This window comes from Cherax quadricarinatus, chromosome 18, assembly GCF_038502225.1.
Source record: "Cherax quadricarinatus isolate ZL_2023a chromosome 18, ASM3850222v1, whole genome shotgun sequence".
Taxonomy (NCBI): Eukaryota; Metazoa; Arthropoda; class Malacostraca; order Decapoda; family Parastacidae; genus Cherax; species Cherax quadricarinatus.
In genome coordinates this window covers 40,030,164-40,052,074 of record NC_091309.1, presented here as the reverse complement: position 1 = coordinate 40,052,074, position 21,911 = coordinate 40,030,164, and the positions used below count along the sequence as shown (strand labels likewise).

Genomic DNA, 21,911 nt, shown 5'->3' with positions numbered 1-21,911 from the left:
GGGTGGGTCAGGTGAGAGAGACAGCAGGGTGGGTTAGGTGAGGGAGACAGCAGGGTGGGTCAGGTGAGAGAGGCAGCAGGGTGGGTCAGGTGAGGGAGGCAGCAGGGTGGGTCAGGTGAGAGAGGCAGCAGGGTGGGTCAGGTGAGAGAGGAAGCAGGGTGGGTCAGGTGAGGGAGGCAGCAGGGTGGGTCAGGTGAGGGAGACAGCAGGGTGGGTCAGGTGAGAGAGGCAGCAGGGTGGGTCAGGAGAGAGGCAGCAGGGTGGGTCAGGTGAGAGAGGCAGCAGGGTGGGTCAGGTGAGGGAGACAGCAGGGTGGGTCAGGTGAGAGAGGCAGCAGGGTGGGCCAGGTGAGGGAGACAGCAGGGTGGGTCAGGTGAGAGAGGCAGCAGGGTGGGCCAGGTGAGAGAGGCAGCAGGGTGGGGCAGGTGAGGGAGCCAGCAGGGTGGGTCAGGTGAGAGAGGCAGCAGGGTGGGCCAGGTGAGGGAGGCAGCAGGGTGGGCCAGGTGAGGGAGGCAGCAGGGTGGGTCAGGTGAGAGAGGCAGCAGGGTGGGCCAGGTGAGAGAGGCAGCAGGGTGGGCCAAGTGAGAGAGGCAGCAGGGTGGGCCAAGTGAGGGAGGCAGCAGAGTGGGCCAGGTGAGGGAGGCAGCAGGGTGAGCCAGGTGAGGGAGACAGCTGGCGGGCCAGGTGAGGGAGGCAGCTGGTGGGCCAGGTGAGGGAGACAGCAGGGTGAGCCAGGCAAGGGAGGCAGCTGGTGGGCCAGGTGAGGGAAGCAGCTGGTGGGCCAGGTGATGGAGGCAGCTTGTGGGCCAGGTGAGGGAGGCAGCTGGTGGGCCAGGTGAGGGAGACAGCAGGGTGAGCCAGGTGAGGGAGGCAGCTGGTGGGCCAGGTGAGGGAAGCAGCTGGTGGGCCAGGTGAGGGAGGCAGGTTGTGGGCCAGGTGAGGGAGGCAGCAGGGTGGGCCAGGTGAGAGAAGCAGCAGGGTGGGCCAGGTGAGGAAGGCAGCAGGGTGGGCCAGGGGAGGGAGGCATCAAGGTGGGCCAGGTGAGAGAGGCAGCAGGGCGGGCCAGGTGAGAGAAGCAGCAGGGTGGGCCAGGTGAGGAAGGCAGCAGGGTGGGCCAGGGGAGGGAGGCATCAAGGTGGGCCAGGTGAGAGAGGCAGCAGGGCGGGCCAGGTGAGGGAGGCAGCAGGGTGGGTCAGGTGAGGGAGGCATCAGGGTGGGCCAGGTGAGAGAAGCAGCAGGGTGGGCCAGGTGAGGAAGGCAGCAGGGTGGGCCAGGGGAGGGAGGCATCAAGGTGGGCCAGGTGAGAGAGGCAGCAGGACGGGCCAGGTGAGGGAGGCAGCAGGGTGGGTCAGGTGAGGGAGGCATCAGGGTGGGCCAGGTGTGGGAGGCATCAGGGTGGGCCACGTGAGAGAGGCAGCAGGGTGGGCCAGGTGAGGGAGGCAGCAGGGTGGTCCAGGTGAGGGAGGCAGCAGGGTGGGCCAGGTGAGGAACGCAGCAGGGTGGGCTAGGTGAGAAAGGCAGCAGGGTGGGCCAGGTGAGGGAGGCAGCAGGGTGGGCCAGGTGAGGGAGGCAGCAGGGTGGGCCAGGTGAGGGAGGCAGCAGGGTGGGGCAGGTGAGGGAGGCAGCAGGGTGGGCCAGGTGAGGGAGGCAGCAGGGTGGGCCAGGTGAGGGAGGCAGCAGGGTGGGCCAGGTGAGGGAGGCAGCAGGGTGGGCCAGGTGAGGGAGGAAGCAGGGTGGGCCAGGTGAGGGAGGCAGCAGGGTGGGGCAGGTGAGGGAGGCAGCAGGGTGGGCCAGGTGAGGGAGGCAGCAGGGTGGGCCAGGTGAGGGAGGCAGCAGGGTGGGCCAGGTGAGGGAGGAAGCAGGGTGGGCCAGGTGAGGGAGGAATCAGGGTGGGCCAGGTGAGGGAGGCTGCAGGGTGGGCCAGGTGAGGTTGGCAGCAGGGTGGGCCAGGTGAGGAAGGCAGCATGGTGGGCCAGGTGAGGGAGGCAGCAGGGTGGGCCAGGTGAGGGAGGCATCAGGGTGAGCCAGGTGAGGGAGGCAGCAGGGTGGGCCAGGTGAGGGAGGCTGCAGGGTGGGCCAGGTGAGGGAGGCAGCAGGGTGGGCCAGGTGAGGTTGGCAGCAGGGTGGGCCAGGTGAGGGAGGCAGCAGGGTGGGCCAGGTGAGGGAGGCACCAGGGTGGGCCAGGTGAGGGAGGTAGCAGTTTGGGCCAGGTGAGGGAGGCAGCAGGGTGGGCCAGGTGAGGGAGGCAGCAGGGTGGGCCAGGTGAGGGAGGCAACAGGGTGGGCCAGGTGAGGGAGGCAACAGGGTGGGCCAGGTGAGGGAGGCAGCAGGGTGGGCCAGGTGAGGGAGGCTGCAGGGTGGGCCAGGTGAGGGAGGCAGTAGGGTGGGCCAGGTGAGGGAGGCAGCAGGGTGGGCCAGGTGAGGGAGGCAACAGGGTGGGCCATGTGAGGGAGGCAGCAGGGTGGGCCAGGTGAGGTTGGCAGCAGGGTGGGCCAGGTGAGGGAGGCAGCAAGGTGGGCCAGGTGAGGGAGGCAGCAGGGTGGGCCAAGTGAGGGAGGCAGCAGGGTGGGCCAAGTGAGGGAGGCATCAGTGTGGGCCAGGTGAGGGAGGCAGCAGGGTGGGCCAGGTGAGGGAGGCTGCAGGGTGGGCCAGGTGAGGGAGGCAGCAGGGTGGGCCAGGTGAGGTTGGCAGCAGGGTGGGCCAGGTGAGGGAGGCAGCAGGGTGGGCCAGGTGAGGGAGGCAACAGAGTGGGCCAGGTGAGGGAGGCAACAGGGTGGGCCAGGTGAGGTTGGCAGCAGGGTGGGCCAGGTGAGGGAGGCAGCAGGGTGGGCCAGGTGAGGTTGGCAGCAGGGTGGGCCAGGTGAGGGAGGCAGCAGGGTGGGCCAGGTGAGGTTGGCAGCAGGGTGGGCCAGGTGAGGGAGGCAGCAGGGTGGGCCAGGTGAGGGAGGCATCAGGGTGGGCCAGGGGGCAGTATATATGAAGCGAGGCAGGGATGACGGGAGTGTCAGTAGCTCGTCATCTGAGCCCTGAGGTACATCACACTAGGTAAGACCAACTCACACACAGCACTCTCTCAGCCTCTCTAACCTCAACCAACACCTGAGTCCCCACTCACACCAGAGTAAACACCTGGCTACATACACCTGTTCCTCCCAAACACTTGGCATCATCTCACAGAGTTCGTAACTACTGAGGAGAATGTAAACAGTGTAACGTGGAATTAGCGTAAGAGATATGCGTGAGACTTAGTGCTTCTCGCTCCTGATTAATGATCAAGTGTGTCTACCTGGTGGTGATACACGTGCTGTGGTGATCCACACTGTTTAGTGATGACCTGTGATGGTGGTGATTTATGTGATGTGCTGGTGACCCGTGTGTTGTGATGACCCACGCGTGTTGGTGATTTATGTGTAGTGGCGACCCACGGACTGTGGTGGTGACCCACAAGTGTGATGGTGGTGATCTATGTGGTGACCCACTTGGTGTAGTGGTGACCAATGTGGTGTAGTGACCTATGTGGTGTGGTGGTGACCCACGTGTAGTGGTGGCCCACGAGGTGTGGTGACCCACGTGGTGTAGTGGTGACCCACGAGGTGTGGTAGTGACCTACGTGCTATGGTGCTGACTTACGTGGTGTAATCATGACTCACGCGGGCTCGTTACCTTGGCTGGAACCGGGGCCTTGTGGGGCCCCGGTTCCAGGCCAGGAATCAGCCTTGTGAGGCTCCGGTTCCAGGCCAGAAACCAACCTTGGGGGCCCAGGTTCCAGGCCAGGTAGCAGCTCCTCATCTGAGCAGCCAGGCTGATCAGGAAGCGACATTAGGTACTTATCAGGTTCTCTACTGAAAATAGAAGATTTTGGTTTGCAAATTCGAGATCCAGAATTAAAAAAATGTTAAAAGTGTAAATTACGAGGCACTTTTCTCACCTACGTTCCAAGCAGCGCACATCAAGGAAATTAGAGGATGCCTGTTCATTAGAAAACAACGGGTATACCCTACTCCATAATTGTGGCAGAATGCATACTGAAAAACTACGTCCCACATAAGGGCCGCCACTCACATGGAATTAGTGCTGGTCGCTCCCTCTTACTACTATACTAGCGGAACATTACGACAGTGTCTTAATGCACTGGAAGACTATATGCAGACGCAGTGTACATAAACTTTGCAAAACTCTTTGACAAGGTGAAGTGATGCACAAAATGTGTACAAAGGGATTAACTGGAAAAGGAAGCTGATTGATTTTTTTCTGATGGATTTTTAAGTTTCTAACAAACAGAATACAAAAATCAGAGGCTGCCACAGTGATAAGTTCTGTTCCCCCAGGAACAACACGACCTGAATCTCTCTCATCCTTCATATCCAACATAAAAGTATAAATCACAGCAGTATATCGCCCTTGACAAACAATACCAGAACTTGACTCACGAAAACGTAAAACACGATTGCGAACAAATCGCGGAACGGGCGGAGTTTAAGCCCATGCGAGTCATAGGTGAGTTTTAGGACTCACTTGACATGGGTTCAAACCCCACCAGCTCCGTGATTTATTAATACGAGAACCTGTATGAGAGTAACATTCAGTGAGGACACGACAAACCTTGATGATATAAACCAAGTTTTTCAGTGAGTCAGAGAAAACATAATATTTGTGAACACAAATTTCAGTTAGTCCACTATGGAAAATTAATAAGAAAATTAAAACTTTAATAGAATATAACAAACTACTTAACAGAGAGAAAGAGTAATGCAAAAAACTTAGGAGTGAAAATGTCAGAGTTCGCTTTCAAGAATCACAAAAGTGTAATTATAAGAGCAGCAAGGAAAGTAACTAACTGGATAACTAGAACCTTTAAGAAAAACAACATTCCAAAGCAATGATCATGTTCATCAAGTCGCTTTCTCTTAGACTAGAATATTGTTGCAATACAACCTTTGATATACCTTTGATGACTTCCAAGAGTTTTTGTATTCTCAGAGTCTGGCCTTTGGCCAGGCTCGTTTGATGCGTGCCTGGTTAACCAGGCTGTTGCTGTTGGCCGCACATAAATCGACGTACGAACCACAGCCCGGCTGATCAGTTACTGACTTTAGGTGCCTGTCCAGTGCCTTCTTGAAGACAGTCAGCAGTCTATTGGTAATCCCCCTTATGTATGCTGGGAGGCAACTGAACAGTCTTGGGCCCTTAATACATACTGCGTTGTCGCTTATCGTGCTAGTGGGGGGGGGGATGTTGCATCGCTTGCCTAGTCTTTTGCTTTCGTAGGGAGTGATTTTCGTGTGCAAATTTGGTAGTATTCCCTTTAGGATTTTTCAAGTGCGTCTCTCCCGCCTGCGTTCCAGGGAATACAAGTCAAGGAACTTCAACCGTTCCCGGTAATTTAGGTGTTTTATCGTACTTATGTGTGTCGTGAAGGTTCTCTGTACATTTCCTAGGAAAGCAATTTCACTTGCCTTCAAAGCACTGTTAGCGTGCAGCAATATTCCAGCCTAGATAGAACAAGCAATCTGAAGAGTGTCATCATGGGCTTGGCATCCCTAGTTTTGAAGGTTCTCATTATCCATTATCATATGAATAATGAGAACCATTATCATATTGATTTACACAAATAACCCGCACCTAGAAGAGAGGAGCTTACGACGACGTTTCGGTCCGACTTGGACCATTTACAAAGTTATTTATCATATTGTTTTCTGCGCCCCATTTCAAGATTTGGTTGAAGTCCGTCTGGAGTCTTGCAGTGTCTTCAATGGAGGACACTGTCATGCAAATTCGGGTGTCATCTGCAAAGGAAGACACGGTGCTGTGGCTGACATCCCTGTCTATGTCAGATATGAGGATGAGGAACAGAATGGGAGCGATTACTGCACCTTGTGGAACAGAGCTTTTGACAGTAGCCACCTTAGACTTTACTCTGTTTACTACTACTCTTCGTGTTCCATTTGTTAGGAAATTACAGATTCGTCTACCAACTTTTGTTTTCCAAGGCATCCAGGACCTTGTCATAGTGGTCCAGTAGTTGGAACAGACAGGAGCGACCTGCTCTAAACCCATGTTGCCCTGGGTTGTGTAACTGATGGGTATCTAGATAGTTGGCATTCTTGCTTCTTAGAACCCTTTCAACGAATTTATATGGAATGTTAAGTGTTATCGGCCTGCATTATTATCATCTTGGGGAACGCTAAACCCATAGGATTATACAGCTATCGGTCTGTAGTTCTTAGCTATTGTGTCACTGCCCCCTTTGTGGAGTGGGGCTATGTTGTTTTCAGCAGTTGTATGAGGGATCGGAAATTCACTCGTCGTGCCAGCCAAGAACTTGCGATCCCTCATACGACTGGCGTGTTAAGGCGATGCTAAAGCATGAGGACATACCGGTTGGGTCAATCTTTTTGAAACACCCTGTATTTTTTATTTCCAGTATTACATGATTTCGCCTTGTCGCTGGTTAGCGGGTTTTGATCCAAGGAACAGGACATATACTCTCCTTGGATTGCATGTGAATGCATCCCATTCTACAGGCGCAATATGGCCCCCCTACTGGTTTAACCCTTTACCCCTGATTAAAAATAAATCAGCCATTAAATGGCTGATTCATCATACAAAATTTATGAAACGTTTCTTTTGGGTTTAGGTTGTGTAGGTGCAAATTCTGTTGGATTCTGTGCAGTAACTGGAGAATGACTCTTCTGATCGACTTTAAACTTTCAGTGCTGATGTGTTTCCCTCAAAGGAAGCTTCACCTTAATTTTATGCTGAGAAAATTTTAATGTGCCAATTTTCTTAATCAAATTGATTTCTGTGAAGTAACTGAAGAATGTCTCTTCTGAGAGGAAATACGTGAGAGTGACAGTGAACATTAAAATGGTATAAAATACCGACAGGTTGTTAGGTATCTTTATTTCGAAACGTTTCGCCTACACAGTAGGCTTCTTCAGTCGAGTACGAATGGTATATAATACCGACAAGATGAGATTAAGACACATGTGCAACATCTGGGTATCTTTATTGTAGACGTTTCGCCATCCAGTGGCTTTATCAATACAAATTCAAGGACATAACTTGAAGACAGTAGAACTATGTACAGAAGATGAGGTTCTACTGTCTTCAAGTTATGTCCTGGAATTTGTATTGATCAAGCCACTGGATGGCGAAACGTCTACAATAAAGATACCCAGATGTTGCACATGTGTCTTAATCTCATCTTCTTCAGTCGAGTACAGAAAAGTTGATAGAAGCTTCTATCAACTTTTCTGTACTCGACTGAAGAAGCCTACTGTGTAGGCGAAACGTTTCGAAATGAAGATACCTAACTGTTGCATATGTGTCTTACCTAACGAGAGTGACATTACTGAGCTATCTGAGGTTCAGTTTAAATGATTTTATGTATGTTTGCGCCTTCAAGATCATTGTAAAAATTTGTATCTCATGTACTTAAACCTTAAGTAAACTATCTTAATTACTTACCTGCATCCTTAAACCACATAAACTGGTCAGTCTTATTTAGAGAAAAGTTTGAATTAATTTTAGCCTGTGATAGATTAATTTTAGATTTTGCCACCGAAGTGGCCAGTTTATTGTATGTAAAGTTCAGAGAACCGACAAGTTGATAAAGTAGACACATGTGCAACACTTGGGTATCTAAAAGTGAGGAAACGTTTCGCTGAGGAACTGATTACCTCAGATTCCTCTTGTTCTTCAACATTCTCCTTTACAAGGACTGATGAAGCCACTGTGTGGCGAAACGTTTCCTCATTAAAGATACCCAAGTGTTGCACATGTGTCTAGTTTATTGTGCACCTCATATCCATCCTGTGGACGGTAGCCCAAAAGGATATGGACACACAAAAGGCCCAGGAACTAGATCCCAAAAGGGGTCCACAAGGTCCCGTGTTATCTTGTTTTTACGGAATAAACTGTGAAAATTAAAATTGTATTTTTCATGTGATAATTTCTCAGTGCGTCATCGTACTGACGTCATCGTACTGGCGTCATCGTACTGGCGTCATCGTACTGGTGTCATCGTACTGGCGTCATCGTGCTGGCGTCATCGTACTGGCGTCATCGTGCTGGCGTCATCGTACTGGCGTCATCGTGCTGGCGTCATCGTACTGGCGTCATCGTACTGGCGTCATCGTACTGGCGTCATCGTGCTGGCGTCATCGTACTGGCGTCATCGTGCTGGCGTCATCGTACTGGCGTCATCGTACTGGCGTCATCGTGCTGGCGTCATCGTACTGGCGTCATCGTACTGGCGTCATCGTACTGGCGTCATCGTACTGGCGTCATCGTGCTGGCGTCATCGTGCTGGCGTCATCGTGCTGGCGTCATCGTACTGGCGTCATCGTACTGGCGTTATCGTACTGGCGTCATCGTACTGGCGTCAACGTACTGGCGTCATCGTACTGGCCTCATCGTGCTGGCGTCATCGTACTGGCGTCATCGTGCTGGCGTCATCGTACTGGCGTCATCGTACTGGCGTCATCGTACTGGCGTCATCGTACTGGCGTCATCGTGCTGGCGTCATCGTACTGGCGTCATCGTGCTGGCGTCATCGTACTGGCGTCATCGTGCTGGCGTCATCGTACTGGCGTCATCGTACTGGCGTCATCGTACTGGCGTCATCGTACTGGCGTCATCGTGCTGGCGTCATCGTACTGGCGTCATCGTGCTGGCGTCATCGTACTGGCGTCATCGTGCTGGCGTCATCGTACTGGCGTCATCGTACTGGCGTCATCGTACTGGCGTCATCGTACTGGCCTCATCGTGCTGGCGTCATCGTACTGGCGTCATCGTTCCGGCGTCATCGTACTGGCGTCATCGTACAGGCATCATCGTACTGGCGTCATCGTGCTGGCGTCATCGTGCTGGCGTCATCGTACTGGCGTCATCGTACTGGCGTCATCGTACTGGCGTCATCGTGCAGGCGTCATCGTACTGCCGTCATCGTACTGGCGTCATCGTACTGGCGTCATCGTGCTGGCGTCATCGTACTGGCGTCATCGTACTGGCGTCATCGTACTGGCGTCATCGTACTGGCGTCATCGTACTGGCGTCATCGTGCTGGCGTCATCGTGCTGGCGTCATCGTGCTGGCGTCATCGTACTGGCGTCATCGTACTGGCGTTATCGTACTGGCGTCATCGTACTGGCGTCATCGTACTGGCGTCATCGTACTGGCCTCATCGTGCTGGCGTCATCGTACTGGCGTCATCGTGCTGGCGTCATCGTACTGGCGTCATCGTACTGGCGTCATCGTACTGGCGTCATCGTACTGGCGTCATCGTGCTGGCGTCATCGTACTGGCGTCATCGTGCTGGCGTCATCGTACTGGCGTCATCGTGCTGGCGTCATCGTACTGGCGTCATCGTACTGGCGTCATCGTACTGGCGTCATCGTACTGGCGTCATCGTGCTGGCGTCATCGTACTGGCGTCATCGTGCTGGCGTCATCGTACTGGCGTCATCGTGCTGGCGTCATCGTACTGGCGTCATCGTACTGGCGTCATCGTACTGGCGTCATCGTACTGGCCTCATCGTGCTGGCGTCATCGTACTGGCGTCATCGTTCCGGCGTCATCGTACTGGCGTCATCGTACAGGCATCATCGTACTGGCGTCATCGTGCTGGCGTCATCGTGCTGGCGTCATCGTACTGGCGTCATCGTACTGGCGTCATCGTACTGGCGTCATCGTGCAGGCGTCATCGTACTGCCGTCATCGTACTGGCGTCATCGTACTGGCGTCATCGTATAGGCATCATCGTACTGGCGTCATCGTTCTGGCGTCATCGTTCTGGCGTCATCGTGCTGGCGTCATCGTACTGGCGTCATCGTACTGGCGTCATCGTGCTGGCGTCATCGTACTGGCGTCATCGTACTGGCGTCATCGTGCTGGCGTCATCGTGCTGGCGTCATCGTACTGGCGTCATCGTGCTGGCGTCATCGTGCTGGCGTCATCGTGCTGGCGTCATCGTACTGGCGTCATCGTGCTGGCGTCATCGTGCTGGCGTCATCGTGCTGGCGTCATCGTACTGGCGTCATCGTGCTGGCGTCATCGTACTGGCGTCATCGTGCTGGCGTCATCGTACTGGCGTCATCGTGCTGGCGTCATCGTACTGGCGTCATCGTACTGGCGTCATCGTGCTGGCGTCATCGTGCTGGCGTCATCGTACTGGCGTCATCGAACTGTCGTCATCGTACTGGCGTCATCGTGCTGGCGTCATCGCACTGGCGCCATCGTGCTGGCGTTTCGAAATAAAGATACCTAACTGTTGCATATGTGTCTTACCTAACAATCTGTCGGTATTTTATACCATTTTAATGTTCAATCTGTCAGACACTGCAACACAAGGGTATCTTGGTACAGACCTGAAATCAACTTCGACAACCTCTACTAGTGAGAACGGCTGAAGTTGAGAGGGACCTGACCTCCCAACATCTGCGTTCTACTAGTGACCTACGTCTCACCTCCTGGCGCTATATAAGGCTCCATCCTGTCACTTCGACTCCATATTGTTTCAGTCTTTGGAACAATGCTCTTCTCCAGACTGAGGGACTGACCACCTTTGTAGATGAATGGTTCAGAGAACCGACATGTTGATAAATTAGACACATGTGCAACTCTTGGGTATCTTTATTGAGGAAACGTTTCGCCACACAGTGGCTTCATCAGTCCATTCAAAGGAGAATCTTGAAGAACAGGAGGAGAATGAGGTAATCAGTCATAAGAACATAAGAATGTAGGAACACTGCAGAAGGCCTACTGGCCCATACGAGGCAGGTCCTTATCAAAACGACATCTACCTAAAGCTACTCAAGAAATAGCTCCCGTACCCCATGACACCAATCAAACCCAGCCCCTCCCACTCATATATTTGTCCAGTCTCTTCTTAAAGCTACCCAAGGTCCTAGCCTCTATCACCCCACTGGGAAGACTGTTCCACGCATCTACAACTCTGTTAGAAAACCAGTACTTACCTATGTCCTTTCTAAATCTAAATTTATCCAACTTAAATCCATTATTCCTGGTTCTTACCTGGTTCGACACCCTCAGTACTTTATTAATGTCTCCCTTGTTTATGCCTGTCATCCACTTATACACTTCAATGATATCTCCCCTCATTCTACGCCTCTCCAGAGAGTGGAGATTTAAGGCTTTAAGTCTATCTTCATACGGGAGGTTCCTTACACAGTAAATAATTTTAGTCATTCTTCTCTGTATGTTCTCTAATGAGTCTATGTCCATCCTGTAGTAAGGGGACCAAAACTGAGCAGCATAATCTAAATGAGGCCTCACTAGTGATGTATAGAGCTGTAAAATAACTTTTGGACTTCTGTTACTTATACTTCTTGAGATAAATCCAAGTAATCTGTTGGCCTTGTTGCGCACACTAAGGCACTGCTGTCTTGGCTTTAGATTTCTGCTTACCATGACTCCCAAGTCTTTTTCACATTCTGTATGACCAAGCTCTACTTCACCTAGATTATAGCTTCGAGGGTTATTTTCATTACCAAGGGCAAGTACCTTACACTTATCCACATTAAACTTCATCTGCCATTTTTCAGACCAAGACATTAATTTGTTCAAATCGTCCTGGAGTTCATTGATATCCTCCTCAGAGTGAATTATACGGCCTATCTTTGTATCATCAGCAAACTTACTCATGTCACTAGTAATCCCTTCATCAAGGTCATTAATGTAAATTATGAACAGGAGAGGGCCTAAAACTGATCCTTGTGGAACGCCACTAGAGACTAATCCCCATTCAGATTTCACTCCATTAATGGTAACTCTCTGCTTTCTATTGGTAAGCCATGCCTCAATCCATGCTAGAACTTTACCTCCTATACCACGAGCTGCCACTTTTCTTAAGAGTCTCTTGTGAGGTACTCTGTCGAAGGCTTTACTAAAATCCAAATAAACAATATCATATTCCTTATCACTGTCAACTGCCTCAAATGTTCTATTGAAGAACGTCAGCAAGTTTGTCAGGCAGGAACGACCTCTCGTGAATCCATGCTGAGATTCATTTATCAAGTTATGCTCTTCAAGGTGACTTCTGATAATGTCAGCTATAATTGATTCTAATAACTTGCCCACTATAGATGTCAGGCTTATTGGACGGTAATTTGAAGGAGTGGACTTATCCCCTGATTTGAATATAGGAACCACATTAGCCATCTTCCACAACTCTGGCACAACACTGGTAAGGATGGACGCATTGAATACACTCGTTAATGGCTGACTAAGCTCTATCTTGCATTCCTTAAGTACCCTTGAAAACAACTCATCGGGTCCCGGGGACTAATTTTGTTTCAGTTTGTCTATCTGTTTAATAACCATGTCCCTCGTGACAGTAATATTAGTTAACTTAAATTCATCAGGAACTAAATAATTGTTAATTACTGGAATCTCATTTACATCTTCCTGTGTAAAAGCTGACAAAAAATAGTCATTAAATAAGGAACACATTTCCAGTTCATTATCCGTCAGCTGTCTATTCCCAGTTTTCAGAGGTCCTACTTTTTCCTTCACCTTCGTCCTATACACTTGAAAGAACCCCTTTGGATTAGTCTTTGATTCATTAGCAACTCTAATTTCATAGTCACGTTTAGCCTTTCTAATCGCCTTTTTTACTTCTCTTTTAAGCTGAACATATTGGTCAGTAAGGTTAACCTCTCCTCTTCTGATGCGCCTATAAATTCCCCTTTTCTCCCCTAATAGATGCTTTAGCCTCCTGTTAACCCATTTGGGATTGTTATTATTAGACCTAATTTCTCTCTGGGGAATGTATATACTCTGGGCACTGTGTACATTATTAAGAAAACAATCATAAAAGCAGATCCCTTCATATTCATAAGTATGATCATCATCAATAAAATCATTAGCTAGATAACCCCAATCAAGATTAGACAGGTGTTCCCTAAATCCATTATAATCGGCAGAACGAAAATCAGGGATTTTTACTGTATTATCATTATTCTTGCATTCCCAATTAATGCTAAAAGTGATGGATTTGTGATCACTTGCGCCAAGCTCTTCAGTGATCTCCAGATTATTCACGAGTGTTTCCTTATTTGACAAGACTAGGTCTAGTAAATTATTACCCCTGGTAGGCTCAGTTACGCTCTGTTTCAGAAAACAGTCCTGAACTGTTTCCATAAAGTCACTGGACTCTAGATTACCTGTCAAAGAATTCCAGTCAATTTGACTAAAGTTAAAGTCCCCTACTATGACTATGTTACTGTGTCCAGAAGCCCTAACAATTTCGTCCCAAAGAAGTCTCCCTCTATCGTGATCCAAGCCTGGAGGTCGGTATATTACACCTAGAATTAGTTTTTCTTGACCCTCCACGAACTCTACCCAAACAGACTCTGTTACTGCTCCATCTATTTTCATACCTCTTTTTATGCAACAATTAATATTTTCTCGAACATACAATGCAACTCCTCCCCCCTTCCCATTAGATCTATCCACATTGAACAACTTAAATCCCTGAATATTACACTCAGCAGTCATATCCCGACTCTTTAAATCATACCACTTTTCAGTTAATGCAATGATATCAAAGTTCCCAGCACATGCTACCAAACGTAGTTCATTAATTTTATTTCTTGCACTTCGACTGTTAGCATAAAATACCATCATATGTTTTTTCTTCTGCACATTTTTCCTAGTCATCTTTGTTTTAACACAATTTCTGAAATTATCATTACCCAGAGTTACTCTATGATAGTTGCTATTAAGATTCTTAATATCAGAGCATAAGTCAATATATCCATACTCATTATTTATCATTTCTAAACCCATACCTCTAACTAATCCTAGTTTAAAGTCCTAACAACCCCCTCAACTGAGTTAGCAAGAAAACCCACACCTACCCTGGATAAGTGAACCCCATCCCTGGCATACATGTCATTTCGGCCATAGAAGTTGTCCCAGTTGTCAATGAATGGTACTGCATTGTCCTTACAGTGTTTATCCAGCCAACAATTAATACCAATTGCTCTGGACAACCATTCATTACCAACACCTCTTCTTGGCAAAATGCCACATATAACAGGGCGCCCCCCCTTCTTCCTAATTATGTCTATAGCTGTCCTGAACTTTCTAACTAAATCCACACTTCTACGCTTGCCTACATCATTGCCTCCAGCACTGAGGCAAATAATAGGATTGATCCCATTACCGTTCATGATGTTGTCAAGCCGGCTAACAATGTCCTCCATCCCAGCCCCAGGAAAGCATACCCTTTGTCTCCTACTCCTGTCCTTCAAGCAGAATGCCCTATCCATGTATCTAACCTGGCTATCCCCAACAACAACAATATTCTTACCTTCCTTGTTGTCGTTCGTCGTGACGATCCCAGTAGTCGACTCACATTCGTCGGGTAGCACCGAGAATGCGTTGGAGGTTTCCACAGGAGTTTCCACAGCAGTCTCTTTCTTCTTCATCGTTTCTGGCTTTCCATTCGTCTTCTTGATCGTCAACTTCGTCGTCCCCTGCTGTCCAGCCACTGACCACGATCACTTCTTGACCTGAGGACTCGAAACAGGAGGACTACTACGAATCCTCTTGTTTTCCTCGGTCAATCGCCGTATCTCCATCTTCGCTGCCCTCAATTCTTCCTTAAGTTGCTGGTAAAGTTGCTCGATGGAGGGCATCTTGGTTCAGTCCACGGGAGCACACAAGACACTTCTTCACAGAGTTAAGTACAGGTCACCACTATTATGGAGACATTTCGCCAGCCAGTGGCTTCATCAGTCCAATGCAGAGAATAATACTGAATATGGAAAAAACATGAAGCAGTAGTTTGAGGTGATAGTCCATCAGCCTTGAAAGGTGTTCAAACCAACCGTCTTGATGACTGTCATCAAGTGTTGGATGAGAAAAAGGATGACTAAGAGGATGTAAAATTTTGGGTGAAAGGAAGGGTGAGGTTGTCCCAGCAAGGACTTGAGGGTAGGGGTGGGAAGGGTGAAGATTCGTAATGTTAAAACCTTGAGCAACTACTGACGGGAGACAAGTGTTAATGACCTAATGTGCAGTTGGAGTTTGACCTGAAGGGTCATTTAATAATAATGTCTGCACACTTCTGGCAAGACAGCAACTAAATGAATGATTGTAATAAAGTTGGTATAATTACCGACAATATGTAAAGTAAAAGGACACAAGTGCAACTAATGTGACATTTATTGTGGCAACGTTTCGCTCTCCAGGAGCTTGATAAAGCTCCTGGAGAGCGAAACGTTGCCACAATAAATGTCAAATTAGTTGCACTTGTGTCCTTTTACTTTACATAAATGAATGATTGTGAATATATTTCTTTTGTTAGATCACCTTACCATGGTAATAATAAGTAATACTATCTGATGGTACTACAAATAATAATAATCTTTTATATTAACTACTAACAATGACAAGTTCAATGTTTTCAATCTTTCCCAACAATTTATATTTCATAATTTCAGAAATCACTTTGTTGTTTGTCTTTGAACTTTCCTAATTTGATCTCATGATTGTTTTTTGTCACTGCCGGGATACTTGTGACCGGCTTCCCGGCTCCTCAACCCTCCCAAACCGGCTTAAGATCAGGCTTTATCTATTGACTGCTCAATCAACCAGGTTGTTGTTACCTGTAGGTCTACATATTCATCATAAGGTTGATGTGCACTTTTTGGTTGCAATAGTTGACTTTCTAACAGCTGCGCCTTCTAACATTTATCTAACATTCTTAGTTCAATTCTTTATCATATGTTTTTTTTCCAGTTGAATTTTCTCGGTCTTGTATTTCTACAATTAACATCCGTTTTCTGTGTACTAGTGTTTTGTTATATTAGTGAGCGATTATTACTGTTTCTGGTGCTCAAGCAGTAGCTCACCCTCAACACTGCCTCGTTGACGGCAAGTTTCTGGTGTTCAAGCAGTAGCTCACCCTCAACACTGCCTCGTTGACGGCAAGTTTCTGGTGCTCAAGCAGTAGCTCACCCTCAACACTGCCTCGTTGACGGCAAGTTTCTGGTGCTCAAGCAGCATCTCACCCTCAACACTGCCTCGTTGACGGCAAGTTTCTGGTGCTCAAGCAGTAGCTCACCCTCAACACTGCCTCGTTGACGGCAAGTTTCTGGTGCTCAAGCAGTAGCTCACCCTCAACACTGCCTCGTTGACGGCAAGTTTCTGGTGCTCAAGCAGTATCTCACCCTCAACACTGCCTCGTTGACGGCAAGTTTCTGGTGCTCAAGCAGCATCTCACCCTCAACACTGCCTCGTTGACGGCAAGTTTCTGGTGCTCAAGCAGTAGCTCACCCTCAACACTGCCTCGTTGACGGCAAGTTTCTGGTGCTCAAGCAGTAGCTCACCCTCAACACTGCCTCGTTGACGGCAAGTTTCTGGTGCTCAAGCAGTAGTTCACCCTCAACACTGCCTCGTTGAGGGCAAGTTTCTTGTGCTCAAGCAGTAGCTCACCCTCAACACTGCCTCGTTGACGGCAAGTTTCTGGTGCTCAAGCAGTAGTTCACCCTCAACACTGCCTCGTTGACGGCAAGTTTCTGGTGCTCAAGCAGCATCTCACCCTCAACACTGCCTCGTTGACGGCAAGTTTCTGGTGCTCAAGCAGTAGTTCACCCTCAACACTGCCTCGTTGACGGCAAGTTTCTGGTGCTCAAGCAGCATCTCACCCTCAACACTGCCTCGTTGACGGCAAGTTTCTGGTGCTCAAGTAGTAGCTCATCCTCAACACTGCCTCGTTGACGGCAATATTCTGGTGCTCAAGCAGCATCTCACCCTCAACACTGCGTCGTTGACGGCAAGTTTCTGGTGCTCAAGCAGTAGCTCACCCTCAACACTGCCTCGTTGACGGCAAGTTTCTGGTGCTCAAGCAGCATCTCACCCTCAACACTGCCTCGTTGAGTGGCAAGTTTCTGGTGCTCAAGCAGTAGTTCACCCTCAACACTGCCTCGTTGACGGCAAGTTTCTGGTGCTCAAGCAGCATCTCACCCTCAACACTGCCTCATTGACGGCAAGTTTCTGGTGCTCAAGCAGTAGTTCACCCTCAACACTGCCTCGTTGACGGCAAGTTTCTGGTGCTCAAGCAGCATCTCACCCTCAACACTGCCTCGTTGACGGCAAGTTTCTGGTGCTCAAGCAGCATCTCACCCTCAACACTGCCTCGTTGACGGCAAGTTTCTGGTGCTCAAGCAGCATCTCACCCTCAACACTGCTTCGTTGACGGCAAGTTTCTGGTGCTCAAGCAGTAGCTCACCCTCAACACTGCCTCGTTGACGGCAAGTTTCTGGTGCTCAAGCAGTAGCTCACCCTCAACACTGCCTCTTTGACGGCAAGTTTCTGGTGCTCAAGCAGCATCTCACCCTCAACACTGCCTCGTTGACGGCAAGTTTCTGGTGCTCAAGCAGCATCTTACCCTCAACACTGCCTCGTTGACGGCAAGTTTCTGGTGCTCAAGCAGTAGCTCATCCTCAACACTGCCTCGTTGACGGCAAGTTTCTGGTGCTCAAGCAGCATCTCACCCTCAACACTGCGTCGTTGACGGCAAGTTTCTGGTGCTCAAGCAGTAGCTCACCCTCAACACTGCCTCGTTGACGGCAAGTTTCTGGTGCTCAAGCAGCATCTCACCCTCAACACTGCCTCGTTGAGTGGCAAGTTTCTGGTGCTCAAGCAGTAGCTCACCCTCAACACTGCCTCGTTGACGGCAAGTTTCTGGTGCTCAAGCAGCATCTCACCCTCAACACTGCCTCGTTGACGGCAAGTTTCTGGTGCTCAAGCAGTAGCTCACCCTCAACACTGCCTCGCTGACGGCAAGTTTCTGGTGCTCAAGCAGTAGCTCACCCTCAACACTGCCTCTTTGACGGCAAGTTTCTGGTGCTCAAGCAGCATCTCACCCTCAACACTGCCTCGTTGACGGCAAGTTTCTGGTGCTCAAGCAGCATCTCACCCTCAACACTGCCTCGTTGACGGCAAGTTTCTGGTGCTCAAGCAGCATCTCACCTTCAACACTGCCTCGTTGACAGCAAGTTTCTGGTGCTCAAGCAGCATCTCACCCTCAACACTGCCTCGTTGACAGCAAGTTTCTGGTGCTCAAGCAGCATCTCACCCTCAACACTGCCTCGTTGACGGCAAGTTTCTGGTGCTCAAGCAGCATCTCACCCTCAACACTGCCTCGTTGACGGCAAGTTTCTGGTGCTCAAGCAGTAGCTCACCCTCAACACTGCCTCGTTGACGGCAAGTTTCTGGTGCTCAAGCAGTAGCTCACCCTCAACACTGCCTCGTTGACGGCAAGTTTCTGGTGCTCAAGCAGCATCTCACCCTCAACACTGCCTCGTTGACAGCAAGTTTCTGGTGCTCAAGCAGCATCTCACCCTCAACACTGCCTCGTTGATGGCAAGTTTCTGGTGCTCAAGCAGCATCTCACCCTCAACACTGCCTCGTTGATGGCAAGTTTCTGGTGCTCAAGCAGCATCTCACCCTCAACACTGCCTCGTTGACGGCAAGTTTCTGGTGCTCAAGCAGCATCTCACCCTCAACACTGCCTCGTTGACGGCAAGTTTCTGGTGCTCAAGCAGCATCTCACCCTCAACACTGCCTCGTTGACGGCAAGTTTCTGGTGCTCAAGCAGCATCTCACCCTCAACACTGCCTCGTTGACAGCAAGTTTCTGGTGCTCAAGCAGCATCTCACCCTCAACACTGCCTCGTTGACGGCAAGTTTCTGGTGCTCAAGCAGCATCTCACCCTCAACACTGCCTCGTTGACGGCAAGTTTCTGGTGCTCAAGCAGCATCTCACCCTCAACACTGCCTCGTTGACAGCAAGTTTCTGGTGCTCAAGCAGCATCTCACCCTCAACACTGCCTCGTTGACGGCAAGTTTCTGGTGCTCAAGTAGCATCTCACCCTCAACACTGCCTCGTTGACGGCAAGTTTCTGGTGCTCAAGCAGCATCTCACCCTCAACACTGCCTCGTTGATGGCAAGTTTCTGGTGCTCAAGCAGCATCTCACCCTCAACACTGCCTCGTTGACGGCAAGTTTCTGGTGCTCAAGCAGCATCTCACCCTCAACACTGCCTCGTTGACGGCAAGTTTCTGGTGCTCAAGCAGCATCTCACCCTCAACACTGCCTCGTTGACGGCAAGTTTCTGGTGCTCAAGCTGCATCTCACCCTCAACACTGCCTCGTTGACGGCAAGTTTCTGGTGCTCAAGCAGCATCTCACCCTCAACACTGCCTCGTTGACGGCAAGTTTCTGGTGCTCAAGCAGCATCTCACCCTCAACACTGCCTCGTTGACGGCAAGTTTCTGGTGCTCAAGCAGCATCTCACCCTCAACACTGCCTCGTTGACGGCAAGTTTCTGGTGCTCAAGCAGCATCTCACCCTCAACACTGCCTCGTTGACAGCAAGTTTCTGGTGCTCAAGCAGCATCTCACCCTCAACACTGCCTCGTTGATGGCAAGTTTCTGGTGCTCAAGCAGCATCTCACCCTCAACACTGCCTCGTTGACAGCAAGTTTCTGGTGCTCAAGCAGCATCTCACCCTCAACACTGCCTCGTTGACAGCAAGTTTCTGGTGCTCAAGCAGCATCTCACCCTCAACACTGCCTCGTTGATGGCAAGTTTCTGGTGCTCAAGCAGCATCTCACCCTCAACACTGCCTCGTTGACAGCAAGTTTCTGGTGCTCAAGCAGTAGCTCACCCTCAACACTGCCTCGTTGACGGCAAGTTTCTGGTGCTCAAGCAGTAGCTCACCCTCAACACTGCCTCGTTGACGGCAAGTTTCTGGTGCTCAAGCAGCATCTCACCCTCAACACTGCCTCGTTGACGGCAAGTTTCTGGTGCTCAAGCAGCATCTCACCCTCAACACTGCCTCGTTGACGGCAAGTTTCTGGTGCTCAAGTAGCATCTCACCCTCAACACTGCCTCGTTGACGGCAAGTTTCTGGTGCTCAACCAGCATCTCACCCTCAACACTGCCTCGTTGACAGCAAGTTTCTGGTGCTCAAGCAGCATCTCACCCTCAACACTGCCTCGTTGATGGCAAGTTTCTGGTGCTCAAGCAGCATCTCACCCTCAACACTGCCTCGTTGATGGCAAGTTTCTGGTGCTCAAGCAGCATCTCACCCTCAACACTGCCTCGTTGATGGCAAGTTTCTGGTGCTCAAGCAGCATCTCACCCTCAACACTGCCTCGTTGATGGCAAGTTTCTGGTGCTCAAGCAGCATCTCACCCTCAACACTGCCTCGTTGATGGCAAGTTTCTGGTGCTCAAGCAGCATCTCACCCTCAACACTGCCTCGTTGACAGCAAGTTTCTGGTGCTCAAGCAGCATCTCACCCTCAACACTGCCTCGTTGATGACAAGCTTCTCCAGTTAGACTCTCAGTATCAAGGATCACATCCTTTATATAACATCCAGTGACACATCTTTAAAAAACGAAGCCAATGGAAAATCGAAGCATATTAATTCTGCATCTGAGTTACTTGTAAATACACAAGGTCTGGTTAAGTTAATGGGTCTCGCTAATGTGACCACCTGTAAAAACACCCTCGCTCAACCTCCAGCAAACATCTTCAACCTAGATTATGTATACACTGATAAATAGGAAACATATCTCTGTATATTTTAAAGCAGCAGTATCTCTGCTGGTAATAAATGGTATAAAATACCGACACAATGGAAATATAAACACAAATGCAGTATAATGTGATCCTTTATTGACAACGTTTCACCCACACAGTGGGCTTTCTCAAGTCACACACGGATCTGATGTGTGACTTGAGAAAGCCCACTGTGTGGGTGAAACGTTGTCAAGAAAGGATCACATTATACTGCATTTGTGTTTATATTTCCAGTATCTGTGCTGCCCTGAACTGGACAATCAGTATACAGTAATATTCTACTTGCAACAAGTTGGTTCATTTTAACATCAAAGTTCTCATTATGCGACCTCTTATTTTTCTGACCTTTGCCTGGTGTTCTCTAAACGATGGGTCACTCTACATTATTATTCCAGTATTTGACAAACCATACCACGGGCGGGGATAGAACCCGCGGTCACAGAGTTATAAAACTCCAGACCGACGCGCTAGCCACTGGGCCAGCTTTGACTCTCTGATCGCGAGTTCTATCCCCGCCCGTGTTATGGTTTGTTTGCAATCATGTTATTACGATTTCGTGAGTCAGTATTTGACATGTTCCTTTAAGTGTATGAGATGATTGTTTAAGTAAGGGAGACCTGGTAAAGAATTTATCCGGGTCTTGTTTAAGTAAGGGAGACCTGGTAAAGAATTTATCCGGGTCTTGTTTAAGTAAGGGAGACCTGGTAAAGAATTTATCCAGGTCTTGTTTAAGTAAGGGAGACCTGGTAAAGAATTTATCCGGGTCTTGTTTAAGTAAGGGAGACCTGGTAAAGAATTTATCCGGGTCTTGTTTAAGTAAGGGAGACTTAGTAAAGAATTTATCCGGGTCCTGTTTAAGTAAGGGAGACTTAGTAAAGAATTTATCCGGGTCTTGTTTAAGTAAGGGAGACTTAGTAAAGAATTTATCCGGGTCTTGTTTAAGTAAGGGAGACTTAGTAAAGAATTTATCCGGGTCTTGTTTAAGTAAGGGAGACTTAGTAAATAACTTATCGGGGTCTTGTTTAAGTAAGGGAGACTTAGTAAAGAACTTATCGGGGTCTTGTTTAAGTAAGGGAGACTTAGTAAAGAACTTATCCGGGTCTTGTTTAAGTAAGGGAGACTTGGTAAAGAACTTATCCGGGTCTTGTTTAAGTAAGGGAGACTTGGTAAAGAACTTATCCGGGTCTTGTTTAAGTAAGGGAGACCTGGTAAAGAACTTATCCGGGTCTTGTTTAAGTAAGGGAGACCTGGTAAAGAACTTATCCGGGTCTTGTTTAAGTAAGGGAGACC

At 49.4% G+C, this 21,911-nt stretch overlaps 1 protein-coding gene across 1 annotated transcript in view; it reads left to right on the top strand.

Annotated features, from left to right (window-relative positions):
• Window positions 1-3,000: 3,000 nt before the first annotated feature.
• The window catches only part of LOC128689500 (immunoglobulin domain-containing protein oig-4), a 362,237-nt gene continuing 343,326 nt past the window's right edge, over window positions 3,001-21,911 (top strand). Inside the window, exon 1 of the mRNA XM_070086434.1 lies at window positions 3,001-3,045. The gene's annotated coding sequence lies outside the window, so the exon portion shown is untranslated. The remainder of the gene's footprint in view (window positions 3,046-21,911) is intronic.